At 29.5% G+C, this 25,132-nt stretch overlaps 3 long non-coding RNA genes across 3 annotated transcripts; 1 reads left to right on the top strand and 2 right to left on the bottom strand.

The window, feature by feature from the left end:
• Positions 1-3,637: 3,637 nt before the first annotated feature.
• LOC149498988 (uncharacterized) lies at positions 3,638-5,618 on the bottom strand. The gene is made up of 3 exons (XR_016320524.1): positions 5,226-5,618; positions 4,555-4,620; positions 3,638-3,839 (listed from the first exon to the last, which is right to left on the bottom strand). It is a non-coding gene; the product is annotated as an uncharacterized LOC149498988 (long non-coding RNA).
• A 4,833-nt stretch (positions 5,619-10,451) lies between these two features.
• LOC149498987 (uncharacterized) lies at positions 10,452-12,421 on the bottom strand. The gene is made up of 3 exons (XR_016318972.1): positions 12,040-12,421; positions 11,369-11,434; positions 10,452-10,653 (listed from the first exon to the last, which is right to left on the bottom strand). It is a non-coding gene; the product is annotated as an uncharacterized LOC149498987 (long non-coding RNA).
• A 9,207-nt stretch (positions 12,422-21,628) lies between these two features.
• Positions 21,629-24,709, top strand: LOC149498986 (uncharacterized). Its single transcript, XR_016319660.1, has 2 exons — positions 21,629-22,191; positions 24,480-24,709. It is a non-coding gene; the product is annotated as an uncharacterized LOC149498986 (long non-coding RNA).
• The last annotated feature ends 423 nt before the right edge of the window (positions 24,710-25,132 follow it).

Genomic DNA, 25,132 nt, shown 5'->3' with positions numbered 1-25,132 from the left:
TTTCTTAACTAATTATGACAACAACTTATGCAACTAGCCAAATTAGTTGTTGCCATGCCGAATAATTCTTAATTTATTTTCTAAAATTCGCAAACACAGTTCTATTATACTCCATTCCATCATGAAATCCAGTCTACATTTTTTTTACAAGCTTAATCAAGATGTAAAATTCTCCAAACCGTAATTTATATCCAATTTGCCTAGGTCTACGTATCCAGAAATCCTAAACAAGTATTGCCTTTGCTCTAGCTAAGTATGAGATTAAGGATATTAAACCTATAATCTAATTCCTGATTACACTATGTCCATTGTTTTATATTTATTCTTAATCCCATGAATTCTTAAAGAATATTCAGATAATAATATCATAGGGTTATTCCTTTTTCTCCAAGTCTATCATAATGTCTATCACCTCCAAAAATTGTAAAATTTATACCTAATACGATCTAGGAAGATTTTCAACCTTAATTATGTTCTCTCTATATTCTTTACTCCAAACAGGGTTAATAGCTCATTGAATTCCTCAACATCTGAGTTTCAATGTACCATTCCTCAAATGCACCTAACTAATTAAATATTTCCTTAAACCATTAGATATGTCGCAACTACCATTTATAACACAATTCTATTCATTCAATCATAATTGCTACCAATTGCTAAGGAATTCAGAGTAGGTTTACATTGACTCTACATTATGTATCAATAATTTTCCCTCTAATTGGTACCTTAATAGTCCCATGAGCAATTTGAATTGATTAGTGATCTGATCGACACACATGAGTTGGCACTCCAATATAATCAAGATGTAGTCTTAGACCATCCTGTTATCACATCCAATAATCCTCTAGTTTATATCCTTAGTCTTCAAACACTAACATGTATTCTCTTCATTAATTTGTTAAAACTATCCCAAATTCACCTTTTCCTTCTTATACCAAGTTTCACTGTTCCATGCAAATGGTAAATTAAAACTCAGCTTGCTTACTAATGAATGAAAATACTCTAATTACCTTCATGTTCTACCAAGGACATAAATATAACTTCCCTTCTTTATCTAATAAAACAAGCAACTTGCAAAAGTTGCACTAATTAATAGAAATTCCTTATTTTAATTGCTTTACGTCAAGAAATTAAATTTATTTACATTCGTTGTCATCTCAAGCTAAGTCCCGTGATCCTTTATCAACTATTATTCCAACTAGATGCTATCAAATTACAGTAGTCAAAATTCTCTTCTCTCTTTCTCTCCAATAGAAAGTCTATCTTTCTTTCTGAATATAAGTACTAAATTCTTTTGTCATCGGGATTACAATCCTCGAATCATTTATCTATTTGTTTAACATAAGACATTCAATAACTTCCTACCTTTGATCTCTTTTTAGATTTAAATTTACTATTCATGAACCACTAAATTCTCGAAACTCACCTCGCAAAGACCCGATTAACTCAACTCAAAAGTTTGGTTATAACATTATCAATTATTTATTTAATATCCTATTAGAATTATCATCAACAGTGATAATTATTTTAAACCTCAAAGCCATTTTTCCTACCTTCAATAGTATACATGTTCCATCATTCTATCTTTAATAATATTTCGCTCCTTTTTTGTTTAACTACATAGTCTTAACTACTTATTCTAAAACATCTGTTAACTTTCTAAATTTTTATAAATTTTAAATTTATTTACAGCATAAAATTACTATTTATGATCATTTAAATTCTTAATATCCACCTTATCTCTATTTTTTTTTTTATCAATATAACAAGAAACTTTACAATTACACAAATATTATTCTCCTTCAAATTATATTCTAATTATCATTTTCTAATATAATTATCACCCAACATAATAGCGTTCCAATCCCAAGTCCACTAGTTTCCTCTATTATCTTTTACTTTCATTTTATTATACTAGATCCATAAACTTAGTCTGGCTTATTAAACATCCTACATATACTAGGGTCTTACTTATGTCCCGTCTAATACACTCATGAATTCCCAAAGTATAGAAGTCTTTATCTTAAAGCTGCTGAGGTATCACTATTTCTAGTTTTATCAAATCTTGTTACCCATAATCCTTAATTTATTAAACCTCTAATTACTGACTATCCTCATTTAAATCATATTAATTTATACCCTTCACGTTTCTGTAATTGATTCTTTTCTTAATATCCAAACAATAACAGGACTAGATCCATCCTTACTTATCTATTTCATTAGTATTATATCAATTCAATAATTGGACAATTATCTCTCCATGTCCGATGTCATTCATCAATACACTTAATCATCATAGCCCACTATTTACATAACATAAGTACCTTAATTCCCTTATGGAGTCATTAACTCCTTCTCAGATCATAGAATCTCCCATTAAACAAAAATCATTGTTTGTAATTCACATACCATCGAGTGTGCAACAATTATTTTAAATATCAAAAGGCTAAATACCATTAGATTTAATTCTTACTTGTACCATATTAAACCATAAGATGCCACAATCCACACAATATCCACCACTAAGTACATCATGATTAAAGTAGTTTATCTTTTACTAAGAATCACAATTTACTTTTCTTATAACCACAATAATTTATATTATTCCCTACATTCATACACTTGAAACGAAATAGCTGATGAATGCTACAATACACTTTGTCCCACCAAGCAGTAATTACTCATAAATAAAACTCACTTCATATAATAATTCCACCAATATTATTCTTTATGAAAAATACTCATCACCAATTATTATACCAAATCGCACCAAATCCTTCAACATTCAGACCTTATAAAAATCATGTATATCCATTCCATCCAGAAAATATTTATCTCAATAAATATAAGAAATTCCACTAACCAACATCATGTAAATTTCATCAAATTCATATACTCATTCAATACTCTAATTAAATAGATTCTGATGTCCTCGAATCCGAATCATTTAGTTCTCTTGTTAAATTATTAGCAACTCATTCTCAATTCCGCAAGCACACCTATACACACATTCATGCATTCTTAAATATGTATTCCACATTCAACACGTATTAAATAAAAAATAGCACACTTTCATCAACTAACCTCAACTTATTAATCCTATATAACTTATCTTCTTACATACTTAAATTATATATGAATATTATTTATTCCATAAAAGGGTTTTTGTTTAAACCATCCCCTTAGCATCAGTAACTAAATCACATCTCTAAAGAACAAGGATACAAAATTTTACTTATTAAACAACTTAACTCTAATCTGGTTGCGAACAACGCTGAAGAGGAAAGCAAGGAAGACTATGTCAAGACATGACAGGAATTACTCCGCAGTTACATCTAGACTTATGAACTTTTGCTCTGATACCACCTTTGTCACGACCTGTTTCTGTGGGCCGGACCGGCACTAGGGCCTAGGTAAGCTTAAGGCCCCCGAGGCCCGTAGTAAGCCTAAATTATTCAATCTGTCTACATGATTCTCCTAATTTCAACAAAACAGTAAGCCCATATGACTTGAGATATAAGTTTTATAAAATTTTCAAACATCTGGCCCAATATCAAATAATACATAAAATTTAACCAGGGCCTATTCACAATAACTCATAATCACAATAAGGGCTTACTAGTTTACCTACAGTTAATTACACAATAATTAATTTATAGCGTAGTGCTAACAATAAGGCCCAATTTAAATACACAACCCTATAACTGCGGAGTTCAATAATAATCTGATAAAAGAGTAACTTATACAACCAAAATTAAATAACAAAAATATAAAGTTTACATTTATAACTCTGCGGAGAAGATTGCAGAGCTTCAATCGAATCAGCTGCTTCCTAGTACCTGGGAAGTTTGGAGAGAAGGGGGTGAGTTTTGCAACTCAGTGAATAATAATAAATAATACACACCACATACAGGCAAGCAAAATGCACCCTAGTATACTGAATGAACACACAACAGTCACTCATATGTCATCATATCAGCACCCACAACAATATCACCTTCAAATAATCACATCACGTGGAAATTAGTCAGTGGCGTCACCTAAATCCCCGACGAGCCGTCCTCTCAAACAGCCCATCCTCTCAAACATGTGCACCCGGGGAGCCAATCCCCCATATCTGGCCGACCGGTCTAATCCTCACTTGACCAGTCCTCTCAATATTTTATTTTTACATTCTCTCTTTTCTTTTCCATATCATCAACATCATTTCATCAGTTCATCAGGTGCACACGGGGGCGTCGATCTCCCATTTACCCGGCCGACGGTCCACTTTCATCAGTTCATCAGGATCCTTATTTATCGACCGTCCTCACAAACCCATGGTGACCCACTTCATCCCAACTCCACACAAACAGAGCACAGTATATACACAGCACAAATAATCAAACAATTCATTTATCATAATACACCAATTTCATCCAAATGCACAATTATGCACAAGTATAATTATAGTGATCATAACATAATATATATGAGAAAATACAATATGTAAATATATAAAAATGTAATGTTATGCAAATGCAGTGTTGATATGCATTATTTATTATTACTCACTGTGGTGGAGAACGAAGCTCTAGTTTTGATTCTATCCGGGAGGAGCACTAGATGGACCCGAGCGATCTAAGCAAAGTAAAAATGACATCGGAAAAAGAATAATATCAGATAAAATATTTATTCATCACACTACTATTCTTAACCTATTTAATTTCTATCAATAATTTACTCTTTATAATTAATTAAATTTCTATAATAAATTTTATTTGCTACTGAAATTCATTTTATTTTCTACCGAAATTTCGACAGCATCTCCCCTAAAAATTGGACTTTCCACCTGTTTAAAGTATCAACAATTTTATCTAATAACTCCAAATCACACAGCCCATCCATCGGGCAATCAATCAATTAAATTTTCCATCCTCCATCAATTTAATTTTTCCCGTCCTCCACATTTATCCACATCAACTATATTAATTTTTCTTTAATTCCATAAATCATAATTTCCCAACAATTTTATTTATTACCAGAATTTAATTTTAATTAATCAAATATATTTTTATCAATCGACTCATCAACACTAAATTAAATTAATTCAACTAATCAGATTTGCTAAATTAAATTAACTAATCAAGATTACTAAAATTAATTTAATTAACTAAAATTACTAAGTTAAATTATACCCAAATTACTAAAATAAATTCTGAGAATTAGCAAGAATTGCTCTATACCCCAAGTATAATTTTTGTTGAATTTTGCTAGATCGGAAAGGCTTACGCGTGCTAGATCGGAGCTACGCGCATCGGGACTGCGAGCAAGTGGCGCGATCTACTGGACAGCAAGGATGGTGGCGCAATGAACTCGAGGAGCTGTGGCGCTGCGATCTGGCTGAGGATGAAGCGCTGCTACAGGTGGAGCTGCTGGCTGTGGCGCGCGGAGGAGCGGCGAGGCGGTGCTGTGCGCGATGGAGGCGGTGCGACTGGCTGTGGATCGCGCCTCTGCTGTTGCTGGCTGAGGTCGACGCAGGCGCAGTCACAGCAAGAAAGAAGAAGAGAGGAAGAAGAAAAGGGAAAGAAAGAAAGAAAGAAAGAAAGAAAGAAAGAAGAAGAAGAAGAAGAAGAGGAAGGAGGAGGCGCTGCTGTGATGGTGAGGAGTAGAGAGGTGCAGCGCTGGAAAGAAAAAAAAGGAAAGGGAATTTTCTAGATGGTTTGGGTCGAACCGGTTCGATTCGGTTCGATTCGACCCAAATCTTTGATTTTCGATTGGTTTTCGACTTTTTCAATCGGTTTTCGGTTCGGTTTCTCACAGTGTTCGCATTAAAATATTAAAATAAATTTCCAAGCTGTCGGTTTATTAAATTTAATTGGAAAATCTTTGAAAATAAAAATTTGAGTTGTTTCAGTCTTCCCCCCTTAAAAAAATTCGTCCTCGAATTTTGAAAATAACAAGAAACTAGGATACAATAATTGTTTACGACAATGGTGGTTATGCTTCTCACATAAAGTTGCAAGTTCGTTGGTCAGAGTGGTGAATCTGATTTTTCTTAAATTTAATAATTAAGACAAACCAATGAACAGACCTGGGAAGAAAATCTAATTTATAGAGAGGTTAAGATGATTATAAGATAAATCCATCCCTAAAGTTAATTTAAACGTGAATCATACTATGTCTACAAGTTGTCACCTCAAGTCAAATATTCATAACTTAAAGCACAGATTCGACACTAATATTCACCTTTACACGTAAGAATTTTATTCACTTATAACATCTGCTCAAGTAAGGGTTATTGATCTCATTAGCTCTATATCATGTGTCCTTACATTGATGTATCGTCATTTATTCTCTCACTAGCTATCATAGGCAATGATCATCACTCCATAAGAAACTCATACACCAACCCATTATGTAATCTTACTGATATAAGAATCCACATATTCAATCAAATTTATTACTATTCCAATTTAGAATCCTTATTATTATTATCAATTCTACCATTAAATACCATTCAACCCTTTCCAATTAAAGAGAACAAATTCATGGTATTACTACAAGCTTATTTCAAACAAAATCATGACATTTCTCTAGCTAAGTGCTATCAACTGATAGGATATACTGACTTCTATCCCAATCTCATCACATATTTATCAACTTAACTATTTTCCAACAAAAGATATATAATTTATTCTCAATTCCTACTAATGAGAATTCTCATAAAAACAAATAATACATCGACTATATAGAGAAAATTTCAATTCACAATCAAGTCTCTATTTTAGTTATTAACCTCTCTATCCTTCTTCCCGAATTATCATATCATACCATTTCTTAACTAATTATGACAACAACTTATGCAACTAGCCAAATTAGTTGTTGCCATGCCGAATAATTCTTAATTTATTTTCTAAAATTCGCAAACACAGTTCTATTATACTCCATTCCATCATGAAATCCAGTCTACATTTTTTTTACAAGCTTAATCAAGATGTAAAATTCTCCAAACCGTAATTTATATCCAATTTGCCTAGGTCTACGTATCCAGAAATCCTAAACAAGTATTGCCTTTGCTCTAGCTAAGTATGAGATTAAGGATATTAAACCTATAATCTAATTCCTGATTACACTATGTCCATTGTTTTATATTTATTCTTAATCCCATGAATTCTTAAAGAATATTCAGATAATAATATCATAGGGTTATTCCTTTTTCTCCAAGTCTATCATAATGTCTATCACCTCCAAAAATTGTAAAATTTATACCTAATACGATCTAGGAAGATTTTCAACCTTAATTATGTTCTCTCTATATTCTTTACTCCAAACAGGGTTAATAGCTCATTGAATTCCTCAACATCTGAGTTTCAATGTACCATTCCTCAAATGCACCTAACTAATTAAATATTTCCTTAAACCATTAGATATGTCGCAACTACCATTTATAACACAATTCTATTCATTCAATCATAATTGCTACCAATTGCTAAGGAATTCAGAGTAGGTTTACATTGACTCTACATTATGTATCAATAATTTTCCCTCTAATTGGTACCTTAATAGTCCCATGAGCAATTTGAATTGATTAGTGATCTGATCGACACACATGAGTTGGCACTCCAATATAATCAAGATGTAGTCTTAGACCATCCTGTTATCACATCCAATAATCCTCTAGTTTATATCCTTAGTCTTCAAACACTAACATGTATTCTCTTCATTAATTTGTTAAAACTATCCCAAATTCACCTTTTCCTTCTTATACCAAGTTTCACTGTTCCATGCAAATGGTAAATTAAAACTCAGCTTGCTTACTAATGAATGAAAATACTCTAATTACCTTCATGTTCTACCAAGGACATAAATATAACTTCCCTTCTTTATCTAATAAAACAAGCAACTTGCAAAAGTTGCACTAATTAATAGAAATTCCTTATTTTAATTGCTTTACGTCAAGAAATTAAATTTATTTACATTCGTTGTCATCTCAAGCTAAGTCCCGTGATCCTTTATCAACTATTATTCCAACTAGATGCTATCAAATTACAGTAGTCAAAATTCTCTTCTCTCTTTCTCTCCAATAGAAAGTCTATCTTTCTTTCTGAATATAAGTACTAAATTCTTTTGTCATCGGGATTACAATCCTCGAATCATTTATCTATTTGTTTAACATAAGACATTCAATAACTTCCTACCTTTGATCTCTTTTTAGATTTAAATTTACTATTCATGAACCACTAAATTCTCGAAACTCACCTCGCAAAGACCCGATTAACTCAACTCAAAAGTTTGGTTATAACATTATCAATTATTTATTTAATATCCTATTAGAATTATCATCAACAGTGATAATTATTTTAAACCTCAAAGCCATTTTTCCTACCTTCAATAGTATACATGTTCCATCATTCTATCTTTAATAATATTTCGCTCCTTTTTTGTTTAACTACATAGTCTTAACTACTTATTCTAAAACATCTGTTAACTTTCTAAATTTTTATAAATTTTAAATTTATTTACAGCATAAAATTACTATTTATGATCATTTAAATTCTTAATATCCACCTTATCTCTATTTTTTTTTTATCAATATAACAAGAAACTTTACAATTACACAAATATTATTCTCCTTCAAATTATATTCTAATTATCATTTTCTAATATAATTATCACCCAACATAATAGCGTTCCAATCCCAAGTCCACTAGTTTCCTCTATTATCTTTTACTTTCATTTTATTATACTAGATCCATAAACTTAGTCTGGCTTATTAAACATCCTACATATACTAGGGTCTTACTTATGTCCCGTCTAATACACTCATGAATTCCCAAAGTATAGAAGTCTTTATCTTAAAGCTGCTGAGGTATCACTATTTCTAGTTTTATCAAATCTTGTTACCCATAATCCTTAATTTATTAAACCTCTAATTACTGACTATCCTCATTTAAATCATATTAATTTATACCCTTCACGTTTCTGTAATTGATTCTTTTCTTAATATCCAAACAATAACAGGACTAGATCCATCCTTACTTATCTATTTCATTAGTATTATATCAATTCAATAATTGGACAATTATCTCTCCATGTCCGATGTCATTCATCAATACACTTAATCATCATAGCCCACTATTTACATAACATAAGTACCTTAATTCCCTTATGGAGTCATTAACTCCTTCTCAGATCATAGAATCTCCCATTAAACAAAAATCATTGTTTGTAATTCACATACCATCGAGTGTGCAACAATTATTTTAAATATCAAAAGGCTAAATACCATTAGATTTAATTCTTACTTGTACCATATTAAACCATAAGATGCCACAATCCACACAATATCCACCACTAAGTACATCATGATTAAAGTAGTTTATCTTTTACTAAGAATCACAATTTACTTTTCTTATAACCACAATAATTTATATTATTCCCTACATTCATACACTTGAAACGAAATAGCTGATGAATGCTACAATACACTTTGTCCCACCAAGCAGTAATTACTCATAAATAAAACTCACTTCATATAATAATTCCACCAATATTATTCTTTATGAAAAATACTCATCACCAATTATTATACCAAATCGCACCAAATCCTTCAACATTCAGACCTTATAAAAATCATGTATATCCATTCCATCCAGAAAATATTTATCTCAATAAATATAAGAAATTCCACTAACCAACATCATGTAAATTTCATCAAATTCATATACTCATTCAATACTCTAATTAAATAGATTCTGATGTCCTCGAATCCGAATCATTTAGTTCTCTTGTTAAATTATTAGCAACTCATTCTCAATTCCGCAAGCACACCTATACACACATTCATGCATTCTTAAATATGTATTCCACATTCAACACGTATTAAATAAAAAATAGCACACTTTCATCAACTAACCTCAACTTATTAATCCTATATAACTTATCTTCTTACATACTTAAATTATATATGAATATTATTTATTCCATAAAAGGGTTTTTGTTTAAACCATCCCCTTAGCATCAGTAACTAAATCACATCTCTAAAGAACAAGGATACAAAATTTTACTTATTAAACAACTTAACTCTAATCTGGTTGCGAACAACGCTGAAGAGGAAAGCAAGGAAGACTATGTCAAGACATGACAGGAATTACTCCGCAGTTACATCTAGACTTATGAACTTTTGCTCTGATACCACCTTTGTCACGACCCGTTTCTGTGGGCCGGACCGGCACTAGGGCCTAGGTAAGCTTAAGGCCCCCGAGGCCCGTAGTAAGCCTAAATTATTCAATCTGTCTACATGATTCTCCTAATTTCAACAAAACAGTAAGCCCATATGACTTGAGATATAAGTTTTATAAAATTTTCAAACATCTGGCCCAATATCAAATAATACATAAAATTTAACCAGGGCCTATTCACAATAACTCATAATCACAATAAGGGCTTACTAGTTTACCTACAGTTAATTACACAATAATTAATTTATAGCGTAGTGCTAACAATAAGGCCCAATTTAAATACACAACCCTATAACTGCGGAGTTCAATAATAATCTGATAAAAGAGTAACTTATACAACCAAAATTAAATAACAAAAATATAAAGTTTACATTTATAACTCTGCGGAGAAGATTGCAGAGCTTCAATCGAATCAGCTGCTTCCTAGTACCTGGGAGGTTTGGAGAGAAGGGGGTGAGTTTTGCAACTCAGTGAATAATAATAAATAATACACACCACATACAGGCAAGCAAAATGCACCCTAGTATACTGAATGAACACACAACAGTCACTCATATGTCATCATATCAGCACCCACAACAATATCACCTTCAAATAATCACATCACGTGGAAATTAGTCAGTGGCGTCACCTAAATCCCCGACGAGCCGTCCTCTCAAACAGCCCATCCTCTCAAACATGTGCACCCGGGGAGCCAATCCCCCATATCTGGCCGACCGGTCTAATCCTCACTTGACCAGTCCTCTCAATATTTTATTTTTACATTCTCTCTTTTCTTTTCCATATCATCAACATCATTTCATCAGTTCATCAGGTGCACACGGGGGCGCCGATCTCCCATTTACCCGGCCGACGGTCCACTTTCATCAGTTCATCAGGATCCTTATTTATCGACCGTCCTCACAAACCCATGGTGACCCACTTCATCCCAACTCCACACAAACAGAGCACAGTATATACACAGCACAAATAATCAAACAATTCATTTATCATAATACACCAATTTCATCCAAATGCACAATTATGCACAAGTATAATTATAGTGATCATAACATAATATATATGAGAAAATACAATATGTAAATATATAAAAATGTAATGTTATGCAAATGCAGTGTTGATATGCATTATTTATTATTACTCACTGTGGTGGAGAACGAAGCTCTAGTTTTGATTCTATCCGGGAGGAGCACTAGATGGACCCGAGCGATCTAAGCAAAGTAAAAATGACATCGGAAAAAGAATAATATCAGATAAAATATTTATTCATCACACTACTATTCTTAACCTATTTAATTTCTATCAATAATTTACTCTTTATAATTAATTAAATTTCTATAATAAATTTTATTTGCTACCGAAATTCATTTTATTTTCTACCGAAATTTCGACAGCATCTCCCCTAAAAATTGGACTTTCCACCTGTTTAAAGTATCAACAATTTTATCTAATAACTCCAAATCACACAGCCCATCCATCGGGCAATCAATCAATTAAATTTTCCATCCTCCATCAATTTAATTTTTCCCGTCCTCCACATTTATCCACATCAACTATATTAATTTTTCTTTAATTCCATAAATCATAATTTCCCAACAATTTTATTTATTACCAGAATTTAATTTTAATTAATCAAATATATTTTTATCAATCGACTCATCAACACTAAATTAAATTAATTCAACTAATCAGATTTGCTAAATTAAATTAACTAATCAAGATTACTAAAATTAATTTAATTAACTAAAATTACTAAGTTAAATTATACCCAAATTACTAAAATAAATTCTGAGAATTAGCAAGAATTGCTCTATACCCCAAGTATAATTTTTGTTGAATTTTGCTAGATCGGAAAGGCTTACGCGTGCTAGATCGGAGCTACGCGCATCGGGACTGCGAGCAAGTGGCGCGATCTACTGGACAGCAAGGATGGTGGCGCAATGAACTCGAGGAGCTGTGGCGCTGCGATCTGGCTGAGGATGAAGCGCTGCTGCAGGTGGAGCCGCTGGCTGTGGCGCGCGGAGGAGCGGCGAGGCGGTGCTGTGCGCGATGGAGGCGGTGCGACTGGCTGTGGATCGCGCCTCTGCTGTTGCTGGCTGAGGTCGACGCAGGCGCAGTCACAGCAAGAAAGAAGAAGAGAGGAAGAAGAAAAGGGAAAGAAAGAAAGAAAGAAAGAAAGAAAGAAAGAAAGAAGAAGAAGAAGAAGAAGAGGAAGGAGGAGGCGCTGCTGTGATGGTGAGGAGTAGAGAGGTGCAGCGCTGGAAAAAAAAAAAGGAAAGGGAATTTTCTAGATGGTTTGGGTCGAACCGGTTCGATTCGGTTCGATTCGACCCAAATCTTTGATTTTCGATTGGTTTTCGACTTTTTCAATCGGTTTTCGGTTCGGTTTCTCACAGTGTTCGCATTAAAATATTAAAATAAATTTCCAAGCTGTCGGTTTATTAAATTTAATTGGAAAATCTTTGAAAATAAAAATTTGAGTTGTTTCATATCACTTGATTTGATTATAGTTGATTTGATTTATGGTAAAGAGAAGTACAATAGTACATAAGTTATAAAAAGTGGTGAAAAAAAATACACATTTTTTTACTTAATTTATACAAAAAATGGTACATGAATAGTTGATTTATATAAAAAAAAATAATAATACTTTCAAGTGTATAAAAAAAAGAGTGTAACGAATAGTTTTTGATATGATAGGTGTTTTTTATTTATTTTTTAGTAAATAAATTTTTATTCATTTTTTTATCATTTATTTATTTATTTACTGTAATTTACTAAATTATCCAAAAATATAATTGTTATTTTTCTGTTATAAGGGACAATTTGGAAAACTAATAAATGAGAAACATGTGTAAATATTATGAGTTGATGATTTTTTATTTCACAACCAATTATATCATAAATCATCTCTTATTCTCAATCAAAATTCTCTCAAATTTTCATATTTCATTATTTTTTCTATTGCTTTATTTTCCTTAATATTGGAATTATCTATTGTTTATTTTTTATTTTCTTACATCCAATTTCAAATTCTTTCTCTAATCTCAATTTTTTCCATTCATAAATTTACTTCATTTGATTTTTTTAATAATTTTCTTAGTATCTGAAAATAATAATTTCTAACTCATGTCATTAATTTTATATTCCATTTATAGTTTTCTATATTAGTGAATTAGCAAAATTTGTAAATTTAATGTAATAATAGTTCTAAGTTAGTTAATAGAAGTTTTTCTTAGAAAATTTTATAATAATTTATTTAGTTAATAAAATTTAAAAATTTTAAAATTATTATTTATTTATGAGTTCGGAATCAAAATTTTATTATTTTTTTAAAAATTTGCGTAATGCCGGAACCGTAATTCGAACCGTCGGAACCGTGCCGGAACCGGAACCGGACCAGAACCGGAGGTTCAAGGGTGGGTTCCGGTTCAAAATTTTAAACATCTCGAACCGGCGATTCAGTGAATCAGAACCGGTGGTTCACTAAACCGGCCATGCCTAGTGGTGAAGCTGAAGGAATAGGCTTCAATATAGAGACATCACCCCGTTGATCTGCCATTTTATGGGTGATATTAACTCATGATCCACTTAAGGTACTTCTAAATTAATCAAAATCATTACCTAATAGGATATTCTTTTATTTTAATTTGCAGGTTTAATTTATTTGTCTGGACAAGAGGTTTGAATCTGAATAAGGAATGAGTTATACCGAGTTCACTTATCAAAGTTATGACTTTCTTTACCTTTCTGAAAATAGGGTTGTCAATGTTCAAATTGAAGAGAGTGACCAATAGGGTAATATAACTGATTAACCGCCAGGACTGAATTTTTTTAGCCAGTAACCTTCGAAAGAAAGGAAGAACAACTAAAGAAAATAAGAGTATTCAGCCATCGTTCACAGTCCCACAACCTCACCTAATAATTTAAACTTTAGGTTGTAATAGACCTTTCTTGCCATAACTCCACATTCAAACTTTAGGCCTCATATTTTTGTAATATGTTTTAGCACAAAGCAGTGATTATAATGTCTCATTCATGCTTCCATACTGATGGCTTTCATGTGAGCAGGCCACATTAAAGAGTGATAGTGGAACTGAGGCCTATGGCTTGGAATTTCCCACATTAAAGAGTGATCGTGGAACTGAGGCCTATGGCTTGGCATTTCCTCTCCTATTAAAGAGTGATGGCGCCATTTGGTTTTCTCCATCCTTTTCTATCTCCATATAAGTTTTATTAGTACCTTTTCTCTGTTCTAGATGCTAATGTTATTAGGTTTCTCAAGATTCTTGGACTTGGATGATATTGATGAAGCAACCCGATTATGTGCACAACAAGCGTAGGCTTGCTGAAGAAGTATTTAAATAATTGGATAAATTAGAAGCAGGGTTTCACTTAGAATTCCTAAATATTAACAAAACTTTAAATTTGAGAAATATCCTAGATTTGATTATTATAATTATAGCCTTCTCTTTAGTGATTTGTGATTACTGATTATAAATTCATAAATTACAATTTAAAAAACTAATGAGGATAAACCTCCATTTTTCAAAAACATAAATATTAATAAGCACAAGAGATAGTTGTGTAGAAATACTTTGTTATTTTAGGTGTTTTAAATTTTATTCATAATATATATATATATATATATATATATATATATATATATATATATATATATATATATATATATATATATATATATATAAAAGTTAGGCCCTCAAAATTTTTTAAATCTTTTCAAATTTTTAAATGAAAAATATGAAGATATATAATTATGATTTTCTTTTGCATAAAACTTTCCATTTTTTATCTATTTAAGTTTTATATATTATATTAACATAAAGTATTTTTATTTGGGAATAATATATATTAATATTTAACAATAATAGTTATTAAATTATATTTTACTGTTAAATATTATTTATCGATATATTATCCATATTAAAATTTATAATTATTGAATATAAATTAGCAGCATTACAAATTCTATAATATAATAATTTAATAATGTAACCTGCAGAAAATAAATTATAATCAGCAACTTGAGTAAAGCGTGGCTTTCACCTAGTTATAATTATCTTTTCATTAGTCAAGTGCCCCGCATTGTGCGGGATGTACAATTTTTTTTTTTTTTTTTTTTTGAAGAATTTTCAATAACATTACTTTTTAACAACCATATATTATTATGAGTAAAAAAATTCAGAATATATATAGTTAAATTGAAAAAATAATGAATGCAATGCATTTATCATTAATACAATAAACTTATTATTTAGTTTATTAATTATTGAAAGAAAATGAAAAAATCAGTTGTTATGAGTTGATAATTGTTGAAAAAAAATGAAGAATTTTATAATTTAGTTTTTTCAAATTAGATAATCAAATAAAAAATAATGAAAAAAAATTAAAAAAAAAAACCATGTAAACAACTATATTTCTGAACATTGTGCCGCATCATTAAATAGGATTCAGCTTTTATATATTTATTATATATAGATAGATATCAATAATATATTATAATAGTTAATTAACAATATTTAAATTATAAAAACTGTTACGTTAATTTAATAATAGTCAAATATGAAATTGGATGTATTTAATTTTATTTGAGTTTCATTTTTTTATTGAATTATATATGAATTAATTAATGATTTTAAAAATTTTCAATTTACAGAAATTTCATTGCAAAACAGATTGACATTGCTTGGTAATACTTTGGAAGTCAACTGAATATCTCAGAAGGCTGAAGCTGTACTGGTGTGAAGGTTCTATTAAACATTTTTTACTACTAATTATTATAAATTTATAATTATATGCATGATTAAAATGTGAGTTTCGTGGCTTGTTCCTCTGTACGATTTTTAATTATCCACTTGTTTTGTTTAACAACTCAGCTCCGCCAAAAACTTACAATTGACTGAACAACAAAGGGACCATTAAAATATTAATTAATTTGACCACAATTTTTATGACCATTAACCAATAACGATACGACAGCAGAAGGGCACTCACTTGTACTTTTGGCATGTTACCTTAGACTTTTCTTTATTGAATCAACCAAATTGGTCAATGGATTTTATACCAATTTTTTATGACTCTCTTATTCTTTTTAAAACAAATATTGGTTGGTCTCTAAAAAATCCAAAAAAGTATTGGTCAGAAAATTGACAAATTATATAAGTCTTAATTTACACGTGCAAATTGTATAGATTTTCCTTAAAATTTACGTGACTTGCCTTGCAGTACCTTTACGTTTGTGCAAGATTTATCATGATCCTATATTTTTATATTTCAATAATAATTATATCTCTCGTCAAAATAAGATGTAAAAGTACATGGTCATAATTGAATTTTTATAAATTATTTCATTTTGGTGTGGAGCATAGTTATTACTAAAATGTGAAACTGTAGATGATTAATAGGTTCTCGCAAATTTGAAAGTGCCATAAGATAAATAGCGTAAACTTCAAGTGTAAATTTATACATTAGGCCAATATATATATATATATATATATATATATATATGTATATTTGTGTGTGGGTAGAGCTAGGATAATTATTTTAGGGAGCCAAATGAAATTTTTTTAAAATTTTTAGGGGACCAAATGTAATTTTTCTATATTTTAAAGGATAAAAACCTATTTCATAAGAAATTTAAAAAAACAAACAAATTTTGGGGGGCCACAGCCCCTCAGGCCCTAAGGGAGCTCCGCCCTTGTGCATAGGGTTGTGCATGGTTCCTAGGTGATTCGAATCGAACCGAAATTGAAAAAAAAAATCATTTTTTAAGAATCAAAGCTAAAAAAAATTTATGTCACAATTCTAGTTCTGATTCTTACTAAGAACCTAACTAGAACCGAACCGGACCCGAACTTAATCGGAACCGAACCGAAGAACTTATTAATAAATATATAATTGTGATTTTAGGATATATTGTTTAATATAAAACTTTAACTTTAGAAAATTTTTTATTTTATTATTTAAATTGAGAATCATATTACTATTTACTAATAAATATTGAGATGATGTGAGACTCTAAGTGTAATTGATTGAAGTACACTTTATTAATTATTAATTAGCAATGAATTTGATATTTAGAAGGAAACTTAAATTTAACTTAATTTTCAATTTAGACATGCATTTTTTCCTATATAAACTTTTTTATATTATGACTTACAAATTACTTAACCTATATATATATATATATATATATACACCAATATGTATAATTGTGTAGATTTATTATATATAAAATTATAATCAATTAATCATATAAATGTATTAGTATTCTGAGAGTATTTTAATTGTAGCTTTTTAGTCAAATTATTATCATAATTCTATAATTACAACTATTTCTCAAAACTAATTAATATTTTAATAGCATTAAAATTTATAATTTATAATATTTCTAAAAACATGTATACATTATATTATATCTAATGTTGTTATAATAATTAATTCAAATAATATAATAATTATTATCTTCATAATAACTAATAATTAATAATAGTATAGTTATTGATAATTATAATTAATAACTAGCATTTAACAATCAAAACCACGTAGTTTTTGAACTTGGGTTTAAATTGGCCAATAATAAAACTACCTCATTTTAGTGTAGGGTTTAAATTTTAATACAGAGTTTTAAACAAAGTTACACAATACAATCACAAAGCATCCAGTTTCAAATTTCTTTTTCTCTTTCACTGTCATTTGTCATTTGGATTTCTTTATTTTTAATATTTCTTACATGGAAACAAAACATTATTCATACTTATCAATTATTAATCATGATTTAATATTGTATTATAATTTTATGTTATTATTATAATTATTATAGATGAATTTCTTCAACTATCATGTAATGCAATTTTAGTTTAATATTGTAATCCTTTAAATTTAAAGAAATATGGTATAAATATGGAGAATCATGTATAATTTTTAATGGGAGAAGTGGAACTGGAACTCAAACTGAAACTAGAATCGAAGAACTAGAATCAAAGAATCGAACCAAAATTGAATCGAATTATGGTTCGGTTCTGGTTTCGATTCTCAAACCATTCGATTTTGGTTCCTATTCTTGTTGAGAACCGAACCAAAATCGGAACCGCACAACCCTACCTGTGTATATATATATATATATGTATTTCAAAATGAGTGTGTCAAAGTATAAATTTTAATTAAGAGTGATTCTGTAACAATTCGTAAAATTTAGAGTATTTTTATATGCTAGACCAAGAATGACTTGATAATGTAGTAACAAATATAATACATGTAACCATAATTTTAATGTAGTCCTTTTGTATCCATTGTTAAAGTTTGGTCATGTTCTTTTTACATGAAAGTTGATAAGATAAAGTAATTGATTATTAATTCATTGTTAATTATCCAATTGTTTGACAACTAGCTCAGCAAAAAAAAGTGAAAGGGACAATTAAATATTGAGTAACTGAATCACGTTTTTCATGCCTAATCAGCTTAGTGTAACATTTTCTCTCTGCGACTTTTCCTTCTTGAATGAACCAAATAATTGGTTAGTGGAATTTATACAAACTTTTTGTGTGAATGAATCAAATTTTATTATTTTGTCTTTTCGCGGTGACAGAATTTGCTTTTGCCAGTTACACTATAATTAACTTCCTTAAAAATAATTAACTTCTAAAATATTTTTTAAGGAAAATAATCTTCCTTAAAAGATAGTTTTTAATTAACTTATTTGAAATTATAATTAATAAGACTACAAAACATTTTTAAAACTATAAAAACTTAATATTTTGAAACTTCATTTATTTCTTATTTAAAGAGATTTTAAAAATTTATTATTAAAATGAAATAATATATAGAAAATAATAAAATTTGCTAATTTCTAGTGATCAATAGTGTTGTTGGTGGTACTCGATTCAATATTGATGGTGGCCATCAATGATTGATGAATCAATAATGTATATTTATAAGCTTTTAGTTTTTCATTATAATAAATTTATCAATGTTCGTGAAATAATTTTCTTTTTTTAGTAGGTCTAATGACTAAAAAAAATACGAATTTTGATATTTTTAACAATTTTAGTCAATTCTTTTAATTGCTACAATTGATACAGCAAAGTAATTTTTTCTTAACAATTATGGCCCCCGTCCATCAACCATTACTACTATGCTGATGTGGCTGTTAGTAGGATCCTCACTATGACATGTCACTTGCTGACTGTAAATTTACAAGGTATAAATGTTAAAAAAATTGGCCAAAATTGTTAAAAAAAAGGCCAAAATTCGGATTTTTTTTAAGGCATTACACCAAAATTCGGGTTTTTTTAAGTCATTACGCCAAAATTTGTTAGTTTACCGATTTTAGTTAAGATTATTATATGCACATCAATGCGTATCCTAGTGTTAAGTGCATATACAACTTGGCAATAGATCTAAATTTTTTTTATTAAAATTAATTTGTAATATTTATATATTTTTTTATCAATAAATAATTTTATAACTTCTAATCTTAAAATTTAATTTAATAAATATAGTTAAATATTTTATAAATTTTTTATTTTAAATGATATATTTAATAATTAATGACAACAATCAATATTATGCTAAAAAAAAGTTATTTCATTTTAATAAGAATTAATTGAAAATAATAATTATATGACACAAAATAAAGGGAAAAATTTTTTGAAAAGGAGATTATAACTTGAAAATTCACAAGGCGCTAAACTTTACAATTAGAATAAAATAAATTTCAATAATGAAGATTGATAAAGATTTACATTTATATATAAATTTCTCAGGAAAGATTAGTGTAAAAGTATTTGATGTTGATCCTTCTAAAGAAAAGGACAAGTTTAAGTAAGGCAATAATATTGTTGAAGAAGTTCCTACAAATAATAGTATTATTTTTAGAATTAAAGCAGATTTACGATTGATTAATTATACAACATTTGATTTTTCGATTCTTACTATATTGATAATTTTATTGAATTTTTAGATATTCTTTAATATTTAATTATTATAACTTGAGTCTTGAGAATTTTGAATGACTAAAAAAAACTTTTGCTTTTTTCTTGAAATTGACTTAAAAAACTCTGAATTTTGGTATTTTAAACAATTTTGGCCAATTCTTTTAACAATTATACCTTGCAAATTTACAGTCAGCAAGTGACATGTTATGGTTAAGGTCCCACTAACGGCCACATCAGCATAGTAGTAACAGTTAATGGACGGTGAACACAATTGTTAAGAAAAAATTACTACGCGGTATCAATTGTAACAATTAAAAGAGTTCGCCAAAATTATTAAAAATGCCAAAGTTCAGATTTCTTTTAGCCATTAGGCCTTTTTAGAAATAGGAAGTCAATTTCCTTCTAAAATAATCTAGTTTTATCTTTTTATCAGAAAAATATTTTTGGTTTATTAGTTTTAATTTCTTAAGCGTCCCAAATATCAGAAAATCTGAAAAGTTTTCTATTAAGTTATTTTTAAGAATCAAATAAAAGCCTAACAAGATTTTTTTTTTTTTCCAGAATTTGATATACATTAGGGAGCTATCTTGAGCCACACGTATTTATCCTGATTGTAGATGAGCTAACCAGCAGTAAATAAGATAAGAGTCTATGGTGCATGCAAGTGATATTGAATTAATCAATGAAACTAGCAAGGGGCGTCAACAACCCCTTGGAATTATGAAGAAATACTTTTAAGAAAAAAGGTTTAAGATTAAGCAGAAGTAAAAAATAAGATCTGCATTGCGAGTTTGACCTAAAGATGAAGAATAGAGGTGAGGTAAGATTGGATAGGTTAATGGTGCTTGGATAATACTTACCTAGATCATGTTCAAGGCCACATTTATGGACTAAAACAATGAAATAGGAATTTGTTAAAAAATGTTCCTACTTTATTTCTTTTTTTCTTAGTGTATGGTCAAAAATACTCTTATTTCAACAAAAACTTTATTTTCATATGTCTCGTGCATAAGTGAAGCCATGAACCCGATCTAAGTAAGTAAATCCCATTGTGCCAAAGTGCAGTCAATCTAGATATCTAGGATATGTATTTCAAGAAGGTAGCATGCTATATGATGACATAGAATTAAAGTAGGCTAAATACATAAATTCACCTATGAACTTTGTTTCTTCAACTTATGGCATCCTAACTTTTACTTTAACCTATTAAACAATTTAATTTATACTATTATATCTATTAAACATTTTGTAACGCCCCATTTTTTCTGTGTCGGTCTGTGAATAGTATCATCGGTCCGAGAATAAATATTATTTTTGTCCGGAAAAATTACTATGTATGTTTAATATTTTCTTTAATATTTTTGGAGTATGTATACATTATTTTTATGGGTAAAAAGTAAGTAATGAATATTTTTTTGGAGAAATTAGAGAATTAGTGAATAGTGAATTATGTTGTTATATTAATTAAAGAAATTAGAGAAATTATTTTTATGGAGTAAATTTGAGATGGTGTTATATTAATTAAGGAAATTAGAGGAATTATTTTTAAGGATTAAATTTAAGAATTTTTATGGAGATAAATAATATTTTGAAGGAATTTAATTTGGAGAATATTTGTAGCCATTAGATTGAATTACATTGCTCAATCCTAGCCATCCAATTTTGGTGAAAGGACCACATTACCCTTTAGTCAACTCCATTATTTGAGCAACATGTTTTCTTCCTCTTCCTATCCATCTAACGTGAACTTCTTTCTTCTTCTCCTCCATTTTAACTTGAGCCTCTCTTTCTCTTCTCTTTGTTTTCTTCACTTATACTCACTAAATCCACCAATTTGACACCATTCAACTTGCTCTAATTAATCAATCTTTGAGATTAAAGCTTGAGAAATGATATTTGGTGAATAATTTCAAGTAATTTGGAGGACAAAGGGTGGATAACTTCCTACCAAAGACAAGGAAAAACTAAGGCATCAAGAGTCTTATTTAAGCTTGTTAGAGCTTATGTTTAAGGTAAGTATTCATAAATCCTCTTACCTTGTTTAAATTTTTGATTTTGTGAAGTTTATACTATTTTGTGAAAATTGGAAATTTTATATGAAATAATTTGATTATTGAATTTTGGTGGTATACATGTGTTCTTGGGAGATTTCTAAGCATGCTTATATGTTGAATTGATGAGAAAAACATTTTCTTCTTCATCCTCCAAGAGTGGCAGAACCTATTGATGAATAAGGCCTTAAGTTTTCTTGTTATTCTTTGAGGATTTGTGATCTTAAGATGATATTTGATGAGTATTGAGTATGTGGTAGAAATCTCTACCTTGTATATGATTTAAGTAAGCTGAAATTAGGACAAAATGTTAATGGGTGTGTTTAAGGACTGTTTTTCTATTCGTTTTATTTTCCCTCTGTATTTGAGTCCTTCATAAAAGTTGTAGGTATATTTCTTAACTTTTCAACCCATCCTCTTGTGTCCAATCTTGATATATATAGCTCAACTTATGACTAAAACACCTAAACTGACTCTGTTGTAACGTACCACATGCAGCAATAGATTGAGTGACTATTTTGACCACCATAATGGCAAGATTAGGTGTTGAGCTCTTCATGAGATTTGTTACCCTGTGTCTTGAGATTGCCCTGGTGTTGGATTGGTTTAATTTGAGTGTCTGGTTACGGAGAAATTCAATAAACATTGGACTTGGTTCTGCTGAATCCGGTCTGGACTATCAGTCTGTGTTCCTAGCTTATTTTGCCTATCTTGCAGATTTATCTGGGTTATGGTCCCTTCATAACATTTGTCGTATTTTGTCTTAGCTTTCTAATGAATCAAACATCACTCAATTTGGAGACACAGAACTTAAGTTATGTCTTAAAAACCCAGCAAAGGTCAAGATTATATTAATGCTGGAAATTTTCTATGTCTTAAATCATAGGTTTATTTGGATAAAAGTATGTATAAATCATGTGTGATAAAGTTCTCTTGATTATTTGTGTGGTTTAGCATTTACTTGACAATAAGTTTGACAAGTGTTGTAGTGGATATGTTGAAATGGATATAAATTGAAAAAGTGTGGAATTGGTTTAGATAATGCATGATGAGGGTTGAAATTGATACTTTTGTGCATAAGAGTTGTGTTAGCATGCTTGATTGGAGAAGGAAATTCCTCCCCTTGGTACCACCTTAGTGTAGTAAAGCTTACTTAATTATTTTATATATATGATATAAATATGATTATTTGATAACTTTTATATATTTAGAGTTTTAACAAAGAAATGGGTATTTAAGGTGTATATGCTTTGAATTTTGAATAAGAAAGTTTTAAAAGAAAAGGAATTTATGATAAATTTCCTATATTGAGTAATTATGTTTAAGTATATGAGTTACTTAAGTTCTAAAGTAAGCTTACATGTATGATTTCATATGATAAGAAATTGTCTATGTTAAGTAATTATGTTTAAGTATGATTCTAAAGTAAGCTTGCATTATGAATTTAAGAAGACTAAAGAATAAGACAAGTTTTCTGATAAGTGATATGAAGAAAGAATTAAAACAAGGATTTTGGGCTCTAATATACTTAGTGTGAATTTGATGCGTGATTTGATTTTTATTCTATCTGATGAGCATGCTCGGCATTTGATGCCATTCTGATAAGAAGCTATGATCATATGCTAGACACGTGGGTGTCTTCTGTTTTGTTAGGGCGGACGCGCTCTATATGTTCTGAATCTGTTGGCGACCTAAGGCCATTCTGAATCTGTTCTGAAAATTTATCTGCTTCTCTTTCTCCTAAGTGTATGCGAGCCCTATGGAAAATATCTGTAATACAATTAAACGAATGAGATCATATTATTTTAGTAAACATTACTTTGGAAATTACTGATTATGTTATCAAATGAATTTTCAAAGCATGATATTTCGATACTTGGTATTAAAAATAAAGAGTATATGTATTGGTATAATGTTTAAGTAATGAATTTATGATTTGAAAGAATTAAATTATTTATGTTATTAATTATAAGTTTATTTGAAGGAGCCAAAGTATGTATGATGATTAAATGTCTTAAGTAAAGGATTTATGGTATAAAGAATTAAATTCTTTATGTTATTAATTACTAGTATATGTGCTATTTGTTTTCCTATAAATGGAAATGTATGTTGAATTTTAATGCATTTATGATTGTAAATAATTTTATGAAATTTGTTTTAAAGTAAGTTGCTATCGCAACTTGGTAAGTATGTGAATTATGAGCACCACTGAGTTTTATACTCAGCGCGTCGATTTTTATCACGCGTAGGTTGAAGATGTTGTTGCTACTTGAAGATTAGAAGAATAGTATCAAAGCAGAAGTGACTAATTTGGGAGTAGTCGATTGAGATTTATATAATGAAGAATTATGGCATGTATAATTGTTACATTTCCAGATATTATGTTATTTGAAATATAATTGAAGTATGTAATTATAAAGTATTTTGATGTATATATTTGGAGAGAAGAATAAGATTTATTAAATGATTGAATATGAAATATTTGAAGTCAGTTGATATGATTAGTTCATTAAGACTTGATAGATATAATGAATGCAATTAATTGATGGATCTAAAATACTATTGAGGATTTATTCAATTATGAAAATATAAAAGTGTTGTTATATTATAAAGATTATTTGGAGATGTTGGAAGTTTAGAGTTTAAATGGGAGTATTTTGTATTCACATGTTTGGCGAGCTCAGTTTTTAAAGGGATATTCTTACAATATTTCTGTAGGAATTTTCCCAATGTATATAAAAAAAAACGCAAGGAAAATGAAATGAAATCGCTATTATAAAAAAAAAAAAATTTACTCGCTAAACTTGTGAATACTCACTTACTTCTAATTCATAATTTTAGTTTTATGATTTATATGTTAAGTTAAGACGGTGTCTCCGGCACCGAATGTGGCATCCGCCGT

The sequence above is a fragment of the Jatropha curcas genome, chromosome 1 (assembly GCF_041381405.1).
Source record: "Jatropha curcas cultivar XTBG-Jc1 chromosome 1, XTBG_Jcur_1.0, whole genome shotgun sequence".
In the NCBI taxonomy this organism is placed as follows: Eukaryota; Viridiplantae; Streptophyta; class Magnoliopsida; order Malpighiales; family Euphorbiaceae; genus Jatropha; species Jatropha curcas.
The sequence above is the reverse complement of the archived record's forward strand: the minus strand, read 5'-3'. Positions and strand labels throughout refer to the sequence as shown.